At 44.0% G+C, this 12,966-nt stretch overlaps 2 protein-coding genes across 8 annotated transcripts in view; one reads left to right on the top strand and one right to left on the bottom strand.

The window, feature by feature from the left end:
* Positions 1-12,966, bottom strand: part of MCF2L2 (MCF.2 cell line derived transforming sequence-like 2) — a 265,716-nt gene that overhangs the window by 87,469 nt on the left and 165,281 nt on the right. The gene's annotated exons all lie outside the window — the stretch shown is intronic.
* B3GNT5 (UDP-GlcNAc:betaGal beta-1,3-N-acetylglucosaminyltransferase 5) overlaps positions 4,203-12,966 on the top strand; it is a 76,068-nt gene continuing 67,304 nt past the window's right edge. Inside the window, exons 1-2 of one of the 7 annotated variants that reach the window (XM_070372855.1) lie at positions 5,363-5,624; positions 5,828-5,903. The gene's annotated coding sequence lies outside the window, so the exon portion shown is untranslated. The other 6 variants (XR_001351353.2, XM_005892538.3, XM_070372846.1 and 3 more) reach the window with 6 other exon arrangements.

The following is a 12,966-nucleotide window of genomic DNA, read 5'->3' as shown; positions in this document are numbered from 1 at the left end:
CCAAATTTAAGTGCAAAATTTCTATCACAAATGATTGCATCTGAGTCAAGTACGCAGCCCCCATATCATAGTCAATACCTATTTTCTGAACATCTCCATGGACTGTGATTTTCTTCTTTTCCTCTGTACCATCTCATCACAGGACCCAAATAGCTTTTCCTCAGTTTAGATAACTGTGGGAAGGCTAGTGCCAATTGTCTTTTAAGATGTAAGTGTTAATCAGGTAGCATTCAAGAGTGTCCTTACACAAGTACCAAGTGTCCCTCCTGGCTTGGAGAGAAAAAGATGGAGTTAGAGGCAGCCCCTGGAATCTGTATAGAATGCTGCATGGCTCTGGGAGTGTGAAGTGAATGTCTGATCTTTAGGTGGAGAGGGGAGAAGAAATGCTGAGGATCACTGGCAGGGAGTTGGTACCAGGTCATTGTCACAAGTGCTGTTTGAGCTTTTGCAACATGGAAAGAAAACCTGTCCCAGCCTCACTCCCACATGTCAATCCTTTGCCCCCACTACCTTCCCCAAGTGAGGCCCACTCAATCCGTAGCACAGTGCTACTGCACCAAGGAGGGTCACAGCAAGTAGGACCTGCATCTCCAAGACTGTCCCTGTCCCTGTTGGACCTCTGCTGAGGGTTTTAGGGTATGAGAGATGATCCCTGGGTTGGGGAGATCCCCTGGAGGAGGAATGGCAACTCAGTCTGGTATTCTTGCCAGAAAAATCCCATGGACAGAGGACCCTGGCAGGCTGTGGTCCACAGGGTCACAAAGAGTCAGATGTGACTGAGCAACTAAGCATGCACATACGAAAGATGCCCTTATGTACTGGTGGAAGGAGATGGTATATTAAGGAGGTCCCCCCCTCATGCAGAAGAGAAAAACATAAAATGGGTTCTTAGAATGGCCTGTGGGTGAGTATCTCTTTGTGCTGTCAATTCCCTTCATCTTTCAGCTCTGGATGTACCTAGTATGATTTCATACAACTGCCAAGATCCCAGAACTGAGGCAGGCTGTTGAATGGTGCCCAACCACAAGAGCTACAGCAAGAACTGTAGGAAAGGGGGTAGTGTGCCTCCAGTGTCAGCATTTGGGCCTTGTTGACATGGAAGGCGAAGTATACTGGGGCCATTGTTCTGTGGATGAAGCTTCTTAGACCAAAAGGTTGAACTTTTGATGAATGTGGGCAGCATTCAGCAAAAATTGAATTCAACCAGTGGTTAATACATATTCACTCTTTGCAATGTATTGCAGAAGGGTTTTTTAAGGGAACTGGAGATGAGCAGGATGTAATCTTCACCTTTAAGAGGTGTAGGTCATTCAAAGAGTAGGGAAAACAGATCCATAGATATTGATACAGTGATAAAATGCCACTGACTGTTATTGACATGTAACAAACACCCTGGGTTGGGTCCACTGGTGAGAAGGATTCTGGCTCTTGGGGTCATCCAATACCCATCCATTCATCATTTCACAAACAGGTATTTGAATATCTCATTTTAGACCTGTTAAGCTTAAGACTGATGTGACACACTTAAGTGAAGACTTTCCAGTTTGGAGCTCAGACTCTAGATTAGATATATAAATCAAGCATTAAAGGCAATGGATGAGATCACCAAGGAGCAAACATGGTGAGAAAAGAATGCCCAGAAGGATATATGTGTGGGTAGGAGGAGGTGGTAGGCAGCAAAGGAGGAGGAGGCAGTGAAGGAGATGTTGCATTAACTGCTGATGCTCTATTAACAGAAAATGTATCTCTAGAGATGTGAAACATAGCAGGTCTTTTTATGGCAATGAAGCTGATGAGATAGAGCAGGAAGACCAGCTCACCAAGCCAGAAGAGCTTTCTGTAGCCCGTAATGAACATGAGAATGAAACCTGTCCACCCAGGCCATGAGGTGCCATGCTCAGCATTTCGTGCATGTTACTGCTCTGTGATCAGTCCTCACTGCACCCTTCCAGGCAGGAATTACCATGGGGCACAGAGAAGTTAGGTCGCTTGCCCAGATCTCATAGCCAGCAGGAACTAAGTCAGGATTCCACCCCCACCTCTCTAGCAGCCCAAGCCTTGCATGAACTCTTTCTGGCTTCAGAACACATAGCTTGTGGTATGTCTAAATTCATGGGGCAGTGCCTGTACAGGGTCTGTGAGAAAATCTCCCTACAGAAAGGGCAACGGAACAAGTCAAGCCTGGCACTGTGTTGGTATGCTTCAACTGTGTTAGGCATTAAGCAATCAGTTCTCCTTTCTTTATTTCAATAACACTTCTCTCTTGGGTTTCTTTTGCTCCCACTATCTCCCAGGATCTCTCTTGTACTCGTTTCAGTTTTCTTTCGCCACAGCTAATAATACATACCTTACTCTCTGGTTCTCTCTCCTACATTTTCTTCTCCTTCTGCTCTTTATTAGCCTTATCTTCTCCTTTCTAAATCTGACATGCAAATTGTAATTTCTCTCATCTTTCAAGTTTACCATCTTGATGCTACAGGTCTCTCTTTTCCAGCACTTCCCTAAATTTTCTAGTGCTTTGTGAAGCAAATTCCTGATGGTGAGATTAAAAGTCATTTATAAATCTAATTTTAGTTGACTCGGTTCACAAGCAGCTACTGTGGACACCGAGGACAAGGTGACACTGTCCTCATTCTTTGTGATGGTCAAGTCGGCTTTGCTACTATCAGTTAATTTTATCTCCAACTAATTTCAAAAATTTTATGCACTCCCTCCAGATAAAACAGAGTACTTTTTCTATACCATGAAGTCTATCATCCTCTTCTTCTCCTCCTGGGGTGGGACAGGGCACCAGCTTGCTGTAAGAAATCCTCCCAGATGTACAAAGCTGCCTTCCCTGTGCATGTGTGGGCAGCTGGCAGGCATTCTGGACCACTTTGCTCATCCCCATCTCTTATCCACACCCTCTCCCCTCCTCTCACCTGAAGCTCCACATCCTTTCACCAATCTCTTGACTCACTTGTGAATCATTTCTCTCTCTGTCTGGGTTGTCTATCTTCATATAGATCGATGTGAATACATAATTTTCACATATATTTATCAATGTTTCAGTCAGTTTGTATAGGACACAGTCCTATGTGTGCAAGCATGTGGAACACACATGTGTGATACCTGCACCTATGTGGGCCTAGTTCCAAATGATCTGATGGGCATATAATGGCAACTGAAAATTTGTACATAAATCTGACATATACAGATGATACCTAGGGGGAATATCTGTGGGTTTATCATTAGGATTTTGTTTTGCATAGGTAAAAGGGGGTGATTTGCACTGTACTAACAATAAATTAGCTTATTTATGTCACTGTCAGTGACTCCCTTACAAGTCAAAAACCTAAATATTTCTGTCAGTGATAGAACATGCAATGAGGTATGAGTAGATAATAGGAATACTGGGTCTGAGTAGATAATAGCAATACTAAGCCACACTCTCTATAGGTAATATATAAAAGAAAATAATTGCATGGCTCCATATGCTAAGGAGCTAAAGAAACCAATTACAAAACCTCTTTAAAAATCTAGCTAGAAATAACAAGTACAATGTTGTGTCTACAGTTTCAAATTGATTCCATAATCTGCTTTCAAGTCATTACCTGCCATTCCTTTTACAATAACAAATCCAAAGCTTTTACTTTACTGGAGAAAAGGGTTAATTTTTTTCTGTCATATTCTTAAATGTATATTGTACAATTACAAAGTCGTTCAAAATATCACCACTGTTAAATGACAATATTTGTTCTATAAGGAGGATGCTAGAACAACATCTGGGGAATAAGAAACCAAACCCCAAAAAACGATTTGTTTATACTTTCCTCCCTTCTGTGGAAATTTATATTCTGATTTTGTCTGTTATGTGTATTAAGTATTCTGAGTGGGGAAAACACCTCAAAGCAGATCCTGGCTCATAGTTGATGATCTGAGTAGTGAAGTCGCTCAGTCGTTTCCGACTCTGCGACCCCATGGACTGTAGCCTACAGTTTCCTCCGTCCATGGGATTTTCCAGGCAAGAATACTGGAGTGGGTTGCCATTTCCTTCTCCAGGAGATCTTCCCAACCCAGGGATTGAACTCTGGTCTCCCGCATTGTAGGCAGACGCTTTACCATCAGCCACCAGGCGAGTCCGATATCTGAGTAAATAATCTCAATTAACTAAAGAGGTGTGGAGAAGCACTTCCTGGAGCTGCCTTCCGCCGACAGGAATAGACAGGCGGGACGCATCACCCTCACTTACACGCTGGGGTGGTGGCTACCGGGCAGGCCAGGCTGGGCTTCGGAGTGACGCCAAGAAGTGCAGGAAACACAGCACGCTGCACACTGGCCGCGCCCCCGCCCTCCGCCGGGAGCCCCTGATTGGGTCCCCCAGCTTTCAGCCGGCTCCAGCCCGCTTCCCGCTGTGGTAGCGAGCCCAGCCAAGAGCCAACTCCCCAGCCCCTGCCTAAAATTTAAAACGAGTAAGTTTTGTTCCGGAGACCAATGACTTTAGTTCCCATGCCGGCGGAGTGCCGACCTGCGATTTGGGAGTTTAAGGAACTGGTCCTGGTGAGTTTTGCTTTAAGTTTTCTTTGAAATTAAGCTGGGCTTGAAAGTAAACTCATTGGGGGGCGGAGTGAGTCTCTCCCACCGGCCCATTGCATTCCTGAAACGAACCGCTGTCGAAAAACTGTATGCAGTAAAATTGAGTTTCCTTCTTTTGTCACTGAGGCTCCCTGAAGCTCCGGGCGGGGGGCGGGGAGGCGGGTGTGGTAAGTGGTGTGACTAGAGATCTTTTAAAGTCTAGCTTGCCCTTAGAACTCTCGCTCTGAAAAGGAAAATAAGGTGCTCAGAGAACTGCAACTCAATCAGTCAAAACTTATCTCCAGTAGATGAGTAAACCGTTGCGTGTTCTGAACGAATGATCACTTGTCCAACAAATTCTGCCTCCTAATGAAAAGTATATGGAGGATCAGTTGTTTCATATGGAATTAATATGTGTGATCAATCGTACTCTTTTTAAACTGCTCCGCATCCCACCGCATCCTAACTGGGGCCCAGGCCCCCTGTAGGTTGGAAATGTAGGCTTCTCTTCCGGATCACTAAATGGGGAAAGTTCCAGCCCGCTCGGCGGGGATAATTCGCAACTCCTCATCTGGTTTGTTCTTTGTGAGGGGAGACGGATTCCCTCGGTCCGCAGCAAGGGCTCCTGGCCGGCCTGGCCTCCGCCCCGCCCCTGCCCGGCCCGGCCGCCTCGCCGCGCCTCCCAGCCGGAGCGGCTCCCGGGCTGCGGGAAAGGAGTCTGTTCTGCTTCCTCTGGACCAGGCGAGATCGCCAGGGCCGAGAGGGGAGGAGAGTCGCTCGCACGGCGACTCCAGGACTTCAGGTTGGAATGAGCTCTGGGGCCGGGGAGGCGAGGCTGTAGCTGACACCGGGCTTGGCGCCGGCTCGCGGCCCTGGTCCGGAGCGAGCGCGGCCGGGCGTCGGGAAGCTGGGGCCGCCCTATCCGCAGCGGTGCAGGGGCTGCCCGCCGCCCGAGAGTGCGGCGGGGAAAGAGGCACGTTCCTTCCCCGGGGCGCCTTTGTTCATTCGGGCCTGCGGGCGGGCGTTTGGCGACCGCGACCCCGGGCCGAGCCTCCATCCAGATGCAGCAGGTAGGCTGGGGGGCCCGGAGCCCCGGGGCGGTGGGGAGGGTGAAGTTCCCCAGAGCCGGTCCCCATTCCTAGGAGCTCCAACTAGGCGGCCGCCGCGCCGCGATGCCGAAACCGGCCGGAGCTCGGGAGCCGGGAGCGGAACGCCGCGCCCTGCGGGCCTCGGTTTCCGGCTGAGCGGCCCCCAACCTTGCGCCCACACCTAGGCTGCAGGGGTGAATTCGAATAGAGATCCTGCGTCGTGTTAGAAGTTGGGAAACCGCCAGACAGGGGAAGCTTTCGGTGAGTTACTGGCTGGGGCAATACAGACAAGGAAGTAGCAGGCGGGATAACTGGGAAACGAGACCTCTTTCTAAGCGGGGAGGTCCTGGCCACGCTTTCCTTTGACTTTGCCAAATTTTATTTTGCTTCCTGAAGTGACAGAGTCATTTGTTTACTCAGATGCCCCTTACGTAGGTCCAGCGTAGGAACTTTTCATCCGATTCTGACTACACACCCTACATTTTTCTTTCCCAGGGTCGATTTTCATAGGTTATGGGTCATGTTAAAGGGACACCAACGTTGTACCACTCGGTGGCTGGTGGTGGCTTGGAGGTCGAATTTAGGGTAATTTTCTAATGAAAGCACATACATTAGAACTGGATTTGTTCCTCTGTGCCTTTATTTTGGGAAACTTTGCCTGGTCCCTATGGGGGCAGGGAGAAGGATGTGAGAAGCTGAAACTGACCCAGAAAAGGAAGATTGAAGGTAGTTGCATTAAGTGGTGCTGCTGAAAAGATCCTGTCCTGAACTTTCTGAAAGGGGGACTGGTTATAAGCACAGGAGGTTTTAACTTTCTCATAAGAAACTTACAGTAGATTTTACATTTTGTCACTGCGCAGGGGTGGGGCTGCTTTTGGGAGTCAACTTTTTCTTTTAAAAACAATAAATTCAATATCTGAAATGTTTCCATTAAATACATAAATGATTCTCCCCTCTTCCGCTTTCTCTCTCTCTCTCTCCCATCTCCTCTCCCACAGGGACTCTCCATGAGTGTTTACTGAGCCCCTTTGAGGATGAGGGTGACTCAGTTTGACTAACCTCAGTCGCCAGGGGCTCACTGTGACACCTGAAGATGGGAATGAGTGTTATGACAGGGAGAGTTCAAGCTGCAGCTCAAAGAGGCTGTTTCTGAGGAATGAGAAATGAGGGATGATTAGGAGGCATGACCATACACATACACAAACACAAATCATCAGAAGGTGGAGAAGAATTTTCAAAATAAAGTGCAGGCTTTAGCAAGGGAAAATGTCAACTTATATATTTAATTAAAATAGAGATAGAATTTCCCTTTTATAAAAGACTGATTCAAATCAGCCTGTAAGAAAAGGAAATAACTTTCTAATTCTAAAATATAGAACAGCTTGAATAATAACTCATGGGTTTTGAAATGGGTCATCCTTTTAAATGGGTCACTTTGGCTAGAATCATTGCTCTCAGTGACTTTCAAATTGTTAGGGTAGAGTTCTTTCTGAGAACCAATTGCACTATAATCTACATATCAGAACATAGGATGCAGTAAAAAGAAACTAGGAGCAAGTCAGAAGGAAATGTTCTCTTAAAGTAACAAAATGTATCCTTGTATATTTGGAACATTGTATATACTCAACTGAATACATTTTAGCTTTGCATTTTATGGGCCATTCATGGGGTCGCAAAGAGTCCAACTGGACTGAGCGACTGATCTGATCTGATCTGATACTTTTTGGGGGGAATACTTCCATAGCCATTATTTTATTCCATTGTTGAATAATCTTGTGAAGAGAAATATACATTGAATCTATGTTCCAGAAATTGGGGAACAGCAAATTATTATAAGAGCTCTGCCATTAGATATAGAATTTCTGCCAGCAAAGATTTAGCCCGAACAGTGTAAATCTAGAATTTTTTTTTACAGTTTGCATATATAAAAGAGATAGAAGAATTCATATTTAAAGATAAGCAACTCAATCAGGTGAGATGTAAACTCTGAAAAAGCAAGTGATTTCTTTACATTTAAATGCTAGAAATTCAGAGACTGGCTTTGACCAGTAACTTATTTTTAAGATTTATCTTCCATAGTGAAGCTTATAACACTAGAAGCCAGTTTTTTTTTTTTTTAACAGAAAGGAGTGTTCCTCTAAGTCTGCAGGCAATAAGCTCCCTAAATTCTAAGTTCAGGGTACTATTACACAGCTTAAAATTCCCTGAAATTTCATATTTTATCTCTTATTCCTTTTCTACAACTCCTTCAACAACTTTTTGATTGTGGTCTAAGAAAAGTAAGTTAAAAAGTTGACTCAGGTTCCCTTCTCTATATTTTACACGACCTTACAATCTTTTGGCTGTGGTATTTGAAGTGTATTCTTAAGTGCTTGTGGGAACCATATTGTTCTTTCCTGTCAAGGATAATGGAAGACCATGTTCAATTAGGAATGATACCTTTGTTTTCAGTCACAATAGTGTTTGAGGTGTCTTAATGGCCATTAGCAATCAGATCAGAACTTTGAAAAACTCATATCTAATAAAAGTTTTTGAGAAGAATATTAAGAGTACAGCTCATCACTTTGAAAGGAAAATAACCCCTAAAGAATATCAGCCATCTATTAACTAAACCATCATGGTAAAGATGTATGAACAATTTTAGAGAAAGGAAATTAACATATATCAAACACTTGATCTGGACCACATTTTGTCAGTAGATATCTAAAATGATCCTCAGAAAACACTGTTGGTACAAGGTTTAAAGACAAGTCAAGCTCATGTGACTAGTAAATGGGAGCACTAGGATATAAATTATTTTTGTTCACCTTCACACTTGATTTTCCTATTCTCTTGCCCGCCTGCCCCTCCCCCCCACCAACCGCCCCCCACCGCCAGATTCCAGGTTGCACTGGAACAATTTTTTACTCTGTTAGTGGATCTACACTGGAAACATCTCTGAAGCCCTCTCAGCATCCTGCCTGTCGCCTACCACAGAGTATGTGATAAATTAATACTTGTTGAATGACTTAAATGTAGGTATTACCTACTTTCAGGGCTGTACAGCATATTATCTAGGACAGGGCAGGTGTTTAAATGGCAATTTACTTATTATAATAAATGTTGATCAACTGAGATGGAAATGTAATATATATGTGTGTGTGTATCTTAGGTTTTACACCATTATTATTTTTTTTGTTATTGCCTTCAGAACAGGACACATTTTGCCACTGGATAATAGGCCAAAGTGTATAGCTTATATAGCAGGTTTATATCAGGTTATATTGTCACCATATTTTGAAATCACTATTTTTCATATTATAATTTAACGTCAGCTGTGTATGACTCCTCTGCTTTCATCTCATCCAATACTTATTCATTGAATACTTGCTTAAAACATCCTCTCTGAGTACATTTTACTCTCTTCTCCTTCCCTACTTACTTTTTCTTTACTTCCTTCTACCACTTTGAGGGCTTTCCAGGTGGCCCTAGTGGTAAAGAACCCACCTGCCAATGCAGAAGATGTAAGAGATGTGGGTTTGATCCCTGGGTTGGTAAGATCCCCTGGAAGAGGGCACGGCAACCCACTCCAGTATTCTTGCCTGGAGAATCCTATGGGCAGAGGAGCCTAGCAGGCTGTGGTCCACAGGGTCGTACAAAGTCAGACAGCACTGAAGCGACTTATTAGCACACATGTACCACTTTGAATCTCCTCCCTTAAATACTCCAATCTTCCACGTGCAAGAAAGACTTTTTGTACCCAAAGTGACTCAAACTGTCACTTTTGCCCATTGTCTGGTGCTACTGGGATCAAGGAAAGGAAGGAGGGAAACGGGATAGAAGGTTGGGAATAGGGTGTGCTACAAAGGAAATGAAAACAAGTTCTGGTGAAATGCAGGTGGTAGCAAAACATAAATGACTCCAAACTTCAGACAGGGAAGCAAATCTTTTCCCTTCTAGGGTTGGTTCTCTTAGTTCTGCCCCACCAGCTTCTCTGTCTTTCCATCACACTAGGAAGAGCAGGTCAGGAATTCAGGACAGGGCTGTAAAGGACCATCTGCTTTTGAGCTGCCACAGGGTCTGGAATTCATGGAGGTTACAGGGTTAACACCATGTTCTGGTGCCTCCGTTTCTTCTTCTGAAAAAAGGGGAGATAACTTCTCCCTCATAGGTTGTTGTGAGAGAGAGTTACTGTCTATGTAAAGCTTTCTGAACAGATCCTGGTGCGCACTAAACATACCATGTTAGCAACTGTTGCTACACTAGGCATAAGGAGAAGTTTGTTCCTTAAGTAGGCAAGAACAAAACTGACAAAAATCATATTTATAAGAACTGGCAACCCTGTCAACCCAACAAATATGCCTCAAGAATGAACACAGAAGGCCAGGCTTAGAAAAGCAAGTGCGTGACCTCTCCAAGACTCTCTTTATATTTCAGCTCTTTTGTTTGTGTCAAATTCTGTATAATCAAACTGGTTACTGGGAAATGTTAGCAACCTTTAATATAATTCCTCTGAAATATGATAATACTCTACAATCTCTCTGTCAGTTTCCTTAGTGCTTATCTTTACTTGGAGCCTGTCTTTACTTGTTTGTTCATTTTGTATTTTCCTGTGTTTAGTATTCCCACAACCAGCAAACAGAAATCGACAACCATGTTTAGCTTATAAAGAAATATATAGCATAGTTTATGTAAGTGGAGAGCAATTTACTAGATTCACACTATACATTTCATAACCAACTTTTCCCATTGTCTCAGATCCATGCTTGCAGAGCTGGAATTTAAAGCCTTCGGACTAACAGTGGATCAAGAATTAATTCTAAAGTGTATTCTTTGTGGAGGAATAACAATTCCACATGACTTTTAATCTTTGCCCAGAGCTTGAGCTTAAGTTTCATAGCTAGTCACAGTCACATAAACACTTAAAGATAGCTGTTGCATGGAATGTGTCCTTTTTTTATAGCTTTATATTGAATACACTTAAATTTTATTAAAGAATAAAATATAATTGAGAGAATATCTCATTTTTCCCACTTAAAATGTGAGTTGTACATTCACATTTCAGGTTGCCACCTTATTGAGCAAAAAGAAAGAGAATTAGTGCTAAACAGTAACCAGTTGTGTTTCTTAGGACCAAATACTATTTTACTAAGAAAAAAATCTATGAAGATCAAATCATGGCCTTTCTGGTAAATTCAGGGCTTTTTATACCTGATTTCTTTAACATGACAGTTTGGTTCCTGAGGATTTATCCTACCTATGTTTAATAGGGAATAAATGATCAGAGCAAGCCAGGAAAAAAAAAATACTTGGAATGTAAAACAAAATGTAACATAAAGATGAGAAAGAAAATGTTATCTTTCTTTTCTTTGAGTTATGTCTGGAAAGGAACCAAAAGTTGTGTCTCACATGGGACTTTAAGTCATGAAAACTTAAGCTTAAAAGTATCAAGTAGTGAGGCTTAAAAAAAAAAAAAAACCTGAGACTTGCTGGAGGAGCAACATTAGTTTATAGTCATATTTTTATCACTTTTAAACTTTGTGCCCCAAATGAGTGCTTCCCTTGCCTCTCCCTAGCCTGGCCCCTGACAGTGGTCAGTGTGCTTTATAGAGGGAACGGAGCGTGCTGCCCAGCCCGGGGAATTCCTGAAGAGGAAGCACACATGGGATGAGATGGTGACAAGTGTGTGACATCTTTTACTTTCTCTATGAAGTAGGAGAGGAAGTTGTCAGCTAAGAGTGAGCATGACACTTCCTATCGTCCTAGGAAGAGAGGGGAAGATTCAACATGGCTGGTGAAGAGCCTGGGAGAGGGAGAAGCTCCGTAACAAATGGAGGACAGTCAGACAGCACTGAGCACTCTGCCCACAGCTGGATATCGCCCTGTGTGGTGGTGCTATCTGCCTGCTGTGTTATGTTTCTCCAGGAGCCTGGCAGGTATTATAGGGAATATGGGAATGACCCAAGGTCTGGGGTTGCTGGGGTGGAAGGACAGGAACCAGGGATAAGAGGGCAAAGGTGCCAGGTGACCCTGCATCTGAGACAGGGAAGTGGGTAGAAGAAAAGTTAGGAGATAGCTGGATGGACCAGGGGTGTTAGGGGGCAGGAAGCGGGTGGGCAGAGGATTCCAGATGAATGCTTAGAGGTTGTGGCTGAAGAGGGAGTAGACTGGACTTTGAAATTTCAGAATAATGCAGTTCTAAGTAAAGCCACATAAATGACTGCTGGTAAGCCACACAACTTTCCTGCTGGTAAGTTGTCTTCAGTGTGTGGGAAGCGAGTGTGAACAAACATCTACACCATAAAACAAGGGCTCCTTGGACTTCTGAGTGTCACATGTCCTCTAGGTAAGATGTAGAAATATGGTTTCTCTAAGATTGGATGTTGTTAATGCATTACAATGGTGGTCTAAAATAGTGGTTAAGAAACAAATAGGTGTTTCTTAATTAGAAACAAAAAACAAATAGATGTTTTTTAATTCAAACCCACTGGCTTTCTCTAGTTACCATTACTCTGGTCTGAATTTAGTGCTGCTGCTTTTCCCGGAAGATGCCTTCCCCAGCCCCACCTACGCCCAGCCTTGAGAGCCCCCGGGCTCCCAGCACAGCGCTCACTGTTTGCTCCAGGTCTGTCTTCCCACTTGAGCTCCATGACAGGCCTTGTCTGCCCTGCCTTCTGACTGTTTCCCTTGACCTTTATTACCCCATCTAAACTTTCTGATGAACCAGCCCTTTAAAATAGTTTCTCTTTTCTTTGACTCCTCCATTGTCTCCTTCCCCTGAGTTGACTATTCCTCTGGGCCTTTGCTCAGCTCTTCTTCCTTGAGAGTTCACCCATGTTCATGGCCGCCATTGTCTTTATAATTCAGGGCGCCCGCTGGATTTCAGTGCTGTCTGCTTCCAGGCTCAGATTACCTGCTGGGCTTACCTACTTGCTGTCTCTCTTAACATCTCCATCAACACAGCTTAAAAGCAAATGTGTTGCCACCTCATTCCTGACTCAGGAAACCAGTTTTCCCTCCTTTGTCAGTAATGCTTGAACCTAGATTTTTCTCCTCTCCTTTACTCCCTGTCCCAGGTCACTCATCACATGCCACTGAGGCTTTTTTAGAAAAAATTATTTATTTTAATTGGAGGCTAATTACTTTACCATATTGTAGTGGGTTTTGCCATACATTGACATGAATCAGCCATGGGTGTACATGTGTTCCCCATCCTGAACCCCCCTCGCACCTCCCTCCCCATCCCATCCCTCTGGATCATCCCAGTGCACCAGCCCTGAGCACCCTGTCTCATACATCGAACCTGGACTGGTAATCTGTTTCACATATGATAATATACATGTTT

Source organism: Bos mutus, chromosome 1 (assembly GCF_027580195.1).
Source record: "Bos mutus isolate GX-2022 chromosome 1, NWIPB_WYAK_1.1, whole genome shotgun sequence".
Taxonomy (NCBI): domain Eukaryota; kingdom Metazoa; phylum Chordata; class Mammalia; order Artiodactyla; family Bovidae; genus Bos; species Bos mutus.
This window is presented reverse-complemented; position numbering and strand designations above follow the sequence as displayed.